Raw genomic sequence first — 9,398 nt, 5'->3', positions numbered from 1 at the left:
TGAAGGAGAGAGTATCAAGGATGAGAAGGGTACACAGAAAGAGAAGCAGATCTGGGCGGAAGATGGGTGATATAAGCTGCTGAACTAGCAGGTTTAATGTACTACTTACAGAGGTGTGGACACAGCTAAGGAACAATTCTGAGAGAATAAATAACAAAAGTTGTCAATATTTGAACAATGTTGGAAACATTTTATTGTGCCTGATTTCCTTTGGGACAATTCATTGCCAGCTATAAATCTGTGGAAACGCTGCCACACAATCTTAGCAGACAAGATCGGCAGAAAATCGCTTAGAAACACTGAAAACATGTGACAAGGTGCTTTCCATGAAAAGGGTGGATGCGAAGCAGCAAGGACCCCCTTCATGAAGCACGCGGTCACCCTCCAGCCACCAGAACCACAGGAACGCTGTGGTAACTGAGGGAAAACACATCTAGGCACACATCACGGTGGCACCTTCCAGCAGGTCCCCCGGGTCGTGACCCTGGAGCTCTGACAAAGAGTGTGGCCCGGAAATGTGATGTTTGGACTGCAAGTTTTGGTGAGAAATAACAATGCATCAGGTTGCAGACAAAGCAGACCCTGCTATGTGCGTTTATGGGCGCCACGCCCAACAGGAACCACAGGGAATGATCGAAAGGAGAGGGACGGACACAAACAGACACACCAGAGAGAGGTTCTCAGGAGGAGGCTCTGTGGCCTCCAGACCACGTCAAAGCCAAGGCAGAAAGGATGAACTGAGGAAAGGAGGAAAATTTCCCCTTAAGGAAGGTAGTAAAATCCAGAAGGGATCCCTAAAATGGTGAGCAGTTTAAACCTAGCAGTTTTGCATTAATTCACATAAAGTATAATGAAAACTGTTGGACACACAAGGAGAGACTGACCAATCTACAGTCACAGAGGAAGACCTTCACACCCCTTCACAGGATCTCGCAGCAGATTGGCTGAAAAGTCTCCTTGAAACTGCAGACCTCTCTCAAGGAGACCCACTGAGTTGCGTAAAGGTGGGGCTGACTTAATTCTCGCCTCCCTGCTCTCCCACGTAGCCCTGCATTTCACTCCATTCCAGGGTTTCTGGGACACCCGAGAAAGCACATAGTCCAGGGAGCACGTCTGCCAACTGAAGGCCTTGACAAATGACTTTCTGTACTGGCTGAGGGCCAGGGCCCAGCGTACTGATAAGGAAGCTCTTCCAGAGAAAGGGTTGATTTACAGAGGAATGAATCTGCATGAAAGTTTACCAACAAGATCCTTGCCTGCCTTTTGAAGGCTCTCCTGCAACCATCTACTTCATTTTTGATCTCAGGAAGACCAGAGCTGAGGTAAGGAGGAGGGTGGACTGGTGGGAAATGTGGCCCTCCACTCAGGTACTCCTCCTGGCAAATGTCCCTTAGAACTCTAAGCACAGGTGCTGGTCAGTTAATGCTCATCTGTATCCTGACAATGGCTGAGACTGTGGTTCCTAGCAAAGGTCCCCTTGCTGCCCCCACCACCTCCCTTAGGGAAGAAAGGTCAATGTAGAAAAAAATCAGAGGACTACATTATAATAGATATCTAGTGATTCTTCATGTGTAATTTTTGTTCAGTCTTTTTCGGGAACTCAGGGGCCGGGATTGTGTCTCATTCATTATAACTGAAAAGGAGTCAAGCATGTTTATGAATGAATGTTGATTGAAATCAACTGGTTATGTCACCATGAGGCAATGAAACTCTATCTTCTCCCCTACTAACCCAGACATTCTCATTGTCTCTCTCTCTTTCCACCACTGGTCATCATCTGACTTCTCATTCAGGAAGCCATGCATTATTTTACCCAACAGTGGTTCCCATTGTGGACCACTTTGTGGGATTTCAGGGCTACGTACAAGCTGCCTTTGTACTTGTCTGCACATGAAGGAATATTTGTGCTGTGTATACTTGAGAGAACATTCCTTTCCTTCAAAGATTTATAAGCCATCAGCCAAAAAAATCCCTCCTTCTCTGCCACTAAACCTAACATTTTATTTGCATCTGCAACCATCCTCTCTCCCCTACATCTTCATTTTCTCTCTCTTCACAGGCTTCTTCGCATACACATGACTGCCACATGAACCAGGCACTGTCTGAGCATTCCACACGTGTTATCTCAGATAATCCTTCATTCTTCCAGTCCCAACCAAGGCAGGTCTGCCACACCAGTCCCTGATATATAGGATGAGGACAGCTGGGGGATGGCTGTGAAAGTCTTGAGTCTCCAGATTTTCCAGAAACCTCTGAGCCTCCTTTGTTGGAGATGATACAAAGGCCTCTACTCCACAAGTTACATGCCCCGTCAGGATCTGCTCCCACCTCCATTCCTGTCTTCTAGGCCTATAACTATAGTTAAGCCACAGCGAAACTCAGCTAGGGGCATGCCTCTGATATAGCCCCCAATCACCTTCCAAGCAAAACAGTAGATTAAATAACAACAAGAAAAAAACAAACAAACAAAAAAACAGGACTACCTCCCAAGAGGATGGCAGAAATTAGCACAAATCTAAATAATAGAAAAGATTATATTAGTGGTGATAGTCCCCATTCCCCATCAAAACCAGTTGGGTTCTGGAGATTAACAACCACAGCAAAATCAAACAAGTAGTACCCCAATTGTAGCCACTATGCCAGCCACGATAGCTTCTTTGGTAGAGGTGGAGTTAATGCAGCTTTAGGTACATAGTATGTGGCTGCTGGTTTGGTGACTGTGTTGCTTTCTATCACCATCAGAAGTGTGACTCAGAAAGAGTTCACAGGCACATGGAATGAACAGCACTTTACATTTTCAGTTTTATACCCATGGCTGTGTTAACTCTCTTATCTTCTGTCATAATAAAGTTAGAAGTCTAGAACATCTGGTCACTCCTCAGACCATGAAATTGATCCACTGTATCCATGATGTCATGCTCACAGGATCAGATGAGCAGGCAGTGGGCAGTATAGTGAAAGATACATGCAGTCTACATTCTTTTCACACTGATAAAATTTGGGGGGTTCCAGTGGTCAGAGGCATACCAGGACATCACATCCAAAATAAAAGATAAAGTATTGCATCTTGTACCTCCCACAACAAAAAAGGATACATGATACCTGGTAGGCTTCTTTGGGCTCTGGAGACAGCATATTCCCACATGAGGGAAAACTGCTCTCACCCATATCCCAGGTGGCCTAAAATTCAGGCCTGCCACCTAAATTTGGGGGCCCAGAGCAGGAAAGGGCTCTGTAGTAGGTACAGGCTGGGCCAGAAGCCCTGCTGCTCAGGCCCCCATGATACATCTGGGTTGGAGCACAGGCAAGTCCAGAGGGCTAAGTAGGATCCACAAGCAGGTTGCCTGGGGCCCATCTTGTCCACACCTCCAGCACTGCCACCTCTACCCCAGATCACGAGGGGATCCCTGAGAACTAGTTGCTGAGGAAGAAAAAAAGCCTGAGCTCATTTGATTCTTATAACACTACTATGAGCCAGGTGGTGCATCATACCCATTTTGCAGTTGCAGAAATGAGGAACAGAGAATGGAAATGAGTTGCTTGAGACCATATACCTGAAAGGTGGACAGGGCAGTCCTCAAATCTAAGTTCATTATTCCAAATACCCTGGTGTTTCTACTGATAATATTAAAAGCATGGTCTAGTTTTTATACACACACACACACATACACACATAATAAGCACACATATATATGTTACTTATGGAGAAATGAAAATGCACACACATAAGTATATAGCAAAGGACAGAGAGTCTCAGATGATGATTAATATAATGAACACATAAACAAAGACAAAAACGTCACTTAAATACATAGGAGAGATACACTGACCTGAGTAATATACGGAATGTTGCTCTGGTCAATTCCAACTTGCTGAAACAAAAAAGGGGGGGAAAGTACACATTACAGCAGGGAGTGGCAACAACAAAAATGTAACTGAGAGATCATTGTGTGCATGAAAGAGAAAATACCCCAAGAGTATGATGTCTTCCTGGGCTGGTACCTTATCAGGCTAAAGTATGCCTCGCACACTTAAGGACTCCCTTATATTTATCCTAAGGATAGACTTTTTAAATTATTTTTATTTTTTTCATTATACTTTAAGTTCTGGGGTACATGTGCAGAACATGCAGGTTTGTTACATAGGTATACACGTGCCATGGTGGTTTGCTGCACCCATCAACCCATCATCTACATTAGGTATTTCTCCTAATGCTGTCCCTCCTGTAACCCCTCACACCTTGACAGGCCCTGGTGTGTGATGTTCCCCTCCCTGTGTCCATGTGTTCTCATTGTTCAACTCCCACTTATGAGCGAGAACATGCGGTGTTTGGTTTTCTCTTCTTGTATTAGTTTGCTAAGAATGATGGTTTCCAGCTTATTGAGACTTTGCTGATTTAAGAAGAGCTAAGCTGCATTTTGGATATCATACAAATGTGTTCTAATTTTTCAAGTAGTCAGAAGTCAGCCATTATTCGTATTGTCATTCTCCCATGGGTAATATGTCTTTGTTCTCTTTGGTTTCCAGAAGCTTGACTATCACTCGCCTCCGTGTGTATTTATCCTGCTTGGGTTCCTCTGAGTGTCAGGGAGAACATGGGGCTCACCTCAAATGTTTCTGTCACTGACCACAAACCTACCTATTGTTCACTACCTAAAAAGACTTATGTCATATATATTTTGGTCTACTTTTAGAGTTGTTTCTGGTGGGAGGGTAAGCTTGGTACTGGTTATCTTTATGGCTGCAAACAGAAGTCCTTGTAAGATTGCTTTTGAGTGCAAGTGCATTGGATAGTACATTTGAAGTACCTAACTTTAGTTTTAGTTTTAGTTTTACTGTTTACAAAGTAGTTAAAACAACTACCAATTTCTGTGCGTTTGTGTGGTTATGGTGGTGGAGGAAAGAGGTATAGTTTCAATGATACTAAATTATTGCAAAAAAAGAAACACCTTAAGTAGAAATGGATTTATGTACCTCTGCAACTTTCAGAATCTGTGTCAATTTGGTTGTTCCTCTAAGGAACTTGATGTAAATATCCAAACTTTCCCTGCATTGGTTCTTCCTCATGTCAAAATATTTGTCTAAAAATAGAAAAAAATTACCATAAAGGAGCCAATATCTTAGCAATTTTCAAGTTTTACTCCATTCTGATTATTCTATTTTAAGCTAATTCTGGATATGAATTTAACCTGTTCAAAACAATTATAATTTTAATCAAGTTATTTTCTGTTTTAATAACAAGAAATAGCACTGCTCAATCCCCATAATCAACAATTTTTCATGGAGTAACTACTGTATACCAAATACTGGTGCTGGGTATATGGAATTTAATAGCATGCACAGATAGTTTAGATTTTAATTTCAACGACTTCTAGTCTATAGTCTTTTTGATTAATACAAAGCTCTGCAACCCTTTGAGGGAAAGGGCTGGGTTTCCTACTCTCTTATAACCCTACAAATGTATAATACTATGTATTTCTTCAGTATAAGGAAAGTTATCAAATTCCCGTCAATAAAGTTTAGAGAACAATTGCAGCTAAATGAATCATTCATTAGGGCTAAATGATGACAGTAATTTCCTTAAAAGTCTAAAAATACATGCTTGTATATCATCAATAACAATTACTTATGTTATAGGCTTTACCTTTTTAGGAAAGTCAAAACTGTGTTATTTGAACTTGGTGGAAATGGGCCTTATTAACATATAATGAATAAACATGGCAACCTAGGTTGATTCCCTGACAAATTTCCCAGAAATATCAGTTAGCACTTACATAAAAGTGGAAAAGTTTTGTGGCTAATTAGCCAAATAATGTTTAACCAATGAAGCAATATAATATTTGTATTGAAAAGTATACATGACCCTGCAAAGATTTTCTATTTTGTATCTAAAGCAAATGTGAGTCTAAATGTAGAGACAGGGGATTTTTACAAATAAATTATTTTACCATTTTATGCTTTAAAAAGTAATCATTTAAAAACTTTATTCTTTATCCTACGTAGCAGATTAAGGATCCCTTCATTATAAGCTGCAAAGAGACAAAGAGAATCTTTAAAAAGGAGCATAAAAGCAGCCATGTATTATACCATTAGTTAGTTCATCAGGATTTGCCTGAAAATTAAATAAAAAAGTAACCAATTAACACCACAGTTAGAAAATTATTTCTCCTACCTATAGTTACAGGATGCTATTTACTATATTTTTTAACAAAATTTATAAAGCTCTTATGTTAAAACTAAGAAGAGCATTAAACTGGGTTTGAATAACTGGAAGTGTGTTTAGCAGCTCTTCAGTATTCATAGTTCTTATCACACTATCTGTCCTATAAAAGATAAAAGAAATTCATGAACCTCAATAATTAAGAGTTTGAGAAGCTCTGTGACATCAGCATCTTGAAATAGGGCTGTTTTTGACAAATTACAAAGCAGACCACATGTAAGTTTCAGTACTTCTTGCTTACAAACTAATGATATTTACTGACCCTCTCTTGGTTTTTGTGATGTCAGATGAGATCATTCTATATGCAAGTGACTTTTCATTCAAGTACTTGCTGTATCGTCTGATTAAGGTTGACACAGTATAGCCTAAAAATGAGATATTTCGATTATTTCCAATTCAACCAACAGTTCCTTTTTACAATACGTCAATAAATGCAAAGACTTATTCCACATTCACCTGTATACTTCAACAATATCTTTGAAGCACAAAAGCTAGAATGGCCTTTATTAATCACCTATTCCAACATTCTTCCAGCTTTCTGTTAAAGATTAATTTTTATTTCCTTAGAGCCTTGATATCATCCCTTAATGGGATATTGATGGTGACATTCCTGAACAGATGAAATAATTAAACTGTATCAGCTCCTTTGACATTTTCACAGAAACTATTATAAATTGTTAGCATTTTCCTTACTCTCCTCATCCCACTGCCACCATCTCTCCTCCCCTCTCCCTCCACTCAGCAAATGACCTGCCACCTACTTCATAGAGAAAAAGGAGAAGAAAGGCCATGGTACAAACTCAACTACTCTCTACTCGACCTTCAAATGTATGCTGATTCCCCTTCAATTTATTCATTCATTAAACAATCACTGAGTGCCTACTATAAGCCAGGCGATGTACTAAGTGCTGGAAGTTCAGCAGTGAAAAAAACGGACAAATATTCCTGCCCTCATAGGGCTTACATTTCAATGGGAAATGACAGACAATTATGTTAAAAAAAAAAAAAAAGGAACACAGAGACAGTCAGGGAGAAGGGGAAAGAATAAACCCAGGCAGAGAACTGGTGTAAAGGTGCTGCAATTTTTGGTAGGCTGGACAAGGCTTCACTGAGCAAAGACCTGTAGGTCTCATTAACTTTTCTGTCTCTAGCATATGGCATATTCTGTTATTCTTAGTAAGCTTCAAAATATACGTTGTATCAATGAATTTGGGGATTATTTACATTCTTAAAATGTATAGCACATCGCAGCCTTCATAACTTAGAAACTTTTTTAACTAGGCACAATTTTCAGAACTTTTCCCTCCTTGGCATATGGACATATTTCCATCAAAGAATCATCTTACCTTCTATGATACTTTTATCCAGGAAATTGTGTAAAGTGAACAAAAAGCTCCGACATGAAACGTTTAATGAAACGCTGTCAAACAAATGTGTCAAATTCTAAAATTAGTTTCTGTACACACAAAAAGTTCCTTAATGATTGTCATTATGAATGTATACTTAATTCTATCACACACCTTGTATCTATTTCAGGAGCATTGATTAAGTTGTGCACAATCATATCCTGTGCTGGCCAACATAAGGATTTGCAGTGCTGTCAACTCTCCTCTATTTATATAGCCCCCAAATAAACAAGGAGTTAAACATTAAAGTTCATGTGAATACACACTGTTTCCCTCTAAGACTTTCTATCTAGCCATGCCCCACTCTTGATTTTGAGTAATTTTAAGTTACGAAAGTATACAAATAATAATATGATACATCTGTGGATCCCACTACCTAGAAATGATAACTGCTAACTTTCTGACATATCTGCTTCAAGTCTATTATTAAAATAAGAGAAAATAAATGATCACAGATAAAGCCCCATCCCCGAGATCCATTTCCTGCTTCTACCTAGAAGTAACTGGTATCATAATTTTAATGTGTTATCTTTACAGTCTATTTTCCTCATAGTTTCACATGTATTTGTTCCATGGACAAGTACTGTGTGTATTTTAATTTTTTTTACATAAGTAGTTTTGCACTCTAAGTGTCATTCTACAATTTGCTTCCTCTATTAGCATTGTTTTTAAGATCTAGCCTTGTTGGTATACAATCCCATTTAATGTAATACAGCATTTCATTGTATAACTACACTAAATTTTATCTGTTCTCTAGTGATGGAAATTTAGGTGATTTCTAGTTTTTCATTATTATAAACATGATGTGAGAAGTGGATTTGCTGAGTCACAGGGATGGGCATTTTCAACTTGATAAATGTGTCTCAATGTTCTCCTCTCCACAGTGATAAACTGCAGCAGCTACATGTATCCACAGAGTATGTGAATTCCCATTACCTCAATGTCCTCCCAACTATTCATACTGTCAGAAATTTTAATTTTTGCTAATATGAGCTGTTCTCAGATGATTATTAGACATTCTGTTTTCCTTTTCTATAAACCCTCTGTTCATTTCTTTTGCTCATTAGTCTATTGTAGTGCCTTTTTCTTACTAATTATGTATTCTGAATATTAACCTTTAGTCTATAGTATACATGTTGCAAATATCTTCTTTTAACTATGGCACCTTCCCTACCCAAATGTCATAAGCATATTCTCCTACATTTTCTTCAATTTTATCTATTTTTTGAATTTAGATATTTCATCCATGTGGAATTTATTTTTGTATATGGAGTAACATAAGCATCTCATTCTATTTTTTCCATAGGGATGCTGCTTGTGCCAATAGGCTTTATTTTAAATTCTTTCCCCCATGCTTTTCCCATTTTTTAGTGCCACCAAGTTCTATATATATAAGTGTAGTTCTATAACCAAGCTCTCTATTATGTTCCATTTATATACATGTTCTATTTTTTACCAATACTATACTGTGTAATTACTGTTGCTTTATAATGAGTTTCAAAATACAGTCAATTTCTAAACCCTGATTTTTTAATACAAAACTTACTGAGGGAAAATGTCTGTGAATTTAAAATAGAAAATAATAAGTAATTTAATGTTATGGAGCATTCCAGTTGTTCTGTAAAATATAGAGAGATGGGTAGGTGATGAGGTAATATGCTTAGCGGTACAGTCTCTCCTGGCAAAGTAAAGCAGGTATGAGGTAACACATTTCTAAGGGGCTTTTTGGGGTCTAAATCCTCTAAAGAATTGACAGAAATATCCACTCTATT

The 9,398-nt window shown here is 38.7% G+C and overlaps 1 protein-coding gene across 1 annotated transcript in view; it reads left to right on the top strand.

The window, feature by feature from the left end:
- The first annotated feature begins 1,196 nt into the window (after nucleotides 1-1,196).
- Nucleotides 1,197-9,398, top strand: part of MTCP1 (mature T cell proliferation 1) — an 82,064-nt gene continuing 73,862 nt past the window's right edge. The window contains exon 1 of the mRNA XM_054471998.2: nucleotides 1,197-1,322. The gene's annotated coding sequence lies outside the window, so the exon portion shown is untranslated. The remainder of the gene's footprint in view (nucleotides 1,323-9,398) is intronic.

Source organism: Pongo pygmaeus, chromosome X, assembly GCF_028885625.2.
Source record: "Pongo pygmaeus isolate AG05252 chromosome X, NHGRI_mPonPyg2-v2.0_pri, whole genome shotgun sequence".
Classification (NCBI taxonomy): domain Eukaryota; kingdom Metazoa; phylum Chordata; class Mammalia; order Primates; family Hominidae; genus Pongo; species Pongo pygmaeus.
Note: the sequence above shows the minus strand (reverse complement) of the source record. Positions and strands in the feature narration are given on the sequence as shown.